This window comes from Cebus imitator, unplaced genomic scaffold, assembly GCF_001604975.1.
Source record: "Cebus imitator isolate Cc_AM_T3 unplaced genomic scaffold, Cebus_imitator-1.0 Scaffold368, whole genome shotgun sequence".
Classification (NCBI taxonomy): domain Eukaryota; kingdom Metazoa; phylum Chordata; class Mammalia; order Primates; family Cebidae; genus Cebus; species Cebus imitator.
Window position 1 is genome coordinate 205,037 of NW_016107683.1, and position 2,457 is coordinate 207,493.

General features: G+C 38.2%; 1 protein-coding gene across 2 annotated transcripts in view; it reads right to left on the reverse strand.

The window, feature by feature from the left end:
- Positions 1-426: 426 nt before the first annotated feature.
- The window catches only part of USP6NL-AS1 (USP6NL antisense RNA 1), a 6,796-nt gene continuing 4,765 nt past the window's right edge, over positions 427-2,457 (reverse strand). Inside the window, exon 2 of one of the 2 annotated variants that reach the window (XM_037730918.1) lies at positions 427-752. The gene's annotated coding sequence lies outside the window, so the exon portion shown is untranslated. Of the gene's footprint in view, positions 884-2,457 lie in introns of both variants that reach the window. The other variant, XM_017507124.2, reaches the window with a different exon arrangement.

The window sequence follows — 2,457 nt, forward strand, 5'->3', positions numbered from 1 at the left end:
ATCTCTTCCTGATGGTGATACTTTGAGTAGTTTCTTTTTACCTGGCTGAACTCTCATTGAGATATTATTTGTTTCATTGAATTTATTAAAAAACTAAAATTTGTCCTAGGTGCACTGGCTCATTCTGGTAATCCTAGCACTTTGGGAGGCTAAAGTGGGAGGACAGCTTGAGGCCAGGAGTTTGAGTCCAGTCTGAGCAACAAAGCAAGACCTGATTTCTATAAAAATAATTTTAAAGAATAGCCAGGCATGGTGGCACACACCTGTACCCCTAGCTGTGGCAGGAGGATTGTTTGAGCCCAGGAGTTTGAAGTGACAGTGAACTGTGATTTTTCAGTGCACTTCAGTTGGAGCAACAAAGTGAGACTGTGTCTCTAAAAGCAAAAACAAAAACACAAATACCTGACATTTTAATAATAATAATACAATAATAGTTAATGTTTGTTGAGTGTTTACTAACTACTAGTTATTGTGCTAATCATTTTACGTGCATGATCTCATTTGGTTCTCATAAGAACCCTATGAGGTCGTTTCTTTTACTCTCTGTATTTTGCTGAAAAATAAACTGAGGCAGGGGGTTTTGCAAACAATCCAAGTGTTAGAGCTGGCAAATAGCAGATCCAGGATTTGAACTCAGGTGGTCTAACTCCAGAGAGTGTTCAATTACATCTATTGTAGAGTAATACAATAAAGTTTGCTGTGCAATAAAGTTCACTTTAGGTCTTCTTCAGAAGATAGAGACTTCTTTAGGTCTGAAACCAGAAATATCTCAGATATCAGAAGTTTTGATTTTTAGAATGGTGATACAGCTTACGTACTGTGTACTATTTATTGGTGTCATAAGTGGGATCTGTGCCAGCACCTTGTCATGAAACAAAGACTTCTGCAACAAAAATGAGTGTTCATATTAAGTAATATAAAGACCCTAAACAACCAAAGGAAAGTTCAGTTGGTTTTCAGAGCTTTGTAGATGAGGAATTGTGGACCTGTAATTTTCATGAGGTATAAACAAGCAGAAAAGAGAAGCTAAGCAGGTACATATACATATGCATAGGCACACACACACACACACACACACACACACACACATATTCTTATCTGTTGTCTCATTTTCATTGATTCTTTAGCCTTGCTACTTGTGACCACCACTTCTTTCTCCTTTTTAGTCAAAGTATGTGGGCAAGGACTTATTTCATATCTAAGTCAAATGCAATTGCAATTATATTTACAGATTCCAAGAGATGGAAGTCATTATGTTGTTTCACAAAGTATTGAAGCCCCCGTCAAAGAAAAGGCTCAGACAAAAGTAGCAATTTAGTGGGAAAAAAAAAGCCCTTGAATGCCTTAGGATCTGCTACAATTCACTCTATTCTTCTATAACTTGACATTTTTATACAGCACTTCTGTTAATTTTGATGAAATTCTTTATTAAATTTTAGCTAAAACATGCTAAAGGCCCTAGCATTGTATTTTTAATCAATGCATTCCAGTTGTCTGTAGATGTGTAACAAACCACCCTAAGCTCTAAAGCATAACACGGCAATTTGCTATGACTTTCATGGTTCTATGGGATTGAATGAGCTCACCTGAGATATCCTCACTTGGGATTTCTTGTGGGGTCACACAGCTGGGGCTTGAGGCATCTGAAGACTTAACTGTGCTGGACATTCAGGATGCCCAATAGCAGTGAATGCTGGCTGTTGGCTGAGGACTCAGCTGAGGTTGTCATCCAGACCAGCTACCTGTGGCCTCTCCATGTGACTTAGGCTTTTTTCAAGATGGCACCTGAGTTCCTGGAGGGAGTGTGCCAAGTATTTCAGAGGCCCAGGTGGAAGCTGCAAAACTTAGAATCTAGCCTTAGAAATCACTCAGCATCACCTCCTCCAGAGTCTTGTGAAAAGCGAGTCACAGAGCCGGCCCAGACTCAAGAGGAGGATGATGTAAAAGGGTGTGAACATTGGAAGGCACAGTTCACTGGGAGGCCATCTGTGAAAACGGTTGCCACACAATTTATAAAGACATATGAAAACAGGGGTTTAAAGGTTAATTCAAAGGTCATATATACAGAGGTAAGAGTTTTATTCTTCTAAAACAGAGACAAAAATGCCACAAAATTATACTTCATTTGTTCAATATCTTAAAATACTTCTTAGTATAACTCTGCTTGGTGAGACTTAACAAAAAATAAATAAATGGCATGGCGTCTAAGAGGTGGCCAAATGGATGCCTGCAGAATGGCAACTGTAAGTTGAGCAGGCAGAAGAAATTTTCTAAAGCTGTAAAAACATATTGAGACACTTTTCAAATGATACAACATCATTATAGATTTCTGGCAAACCATGATGACTATTTTGATATGTAATCAGGAACAGGGTGTCTTGTGAGCAAAAGAGCAGAGGATATCATGAGATGCAGTTTTTATAGTTGAAAAGCAGTCATTCCTAATTTTTTTTTTTT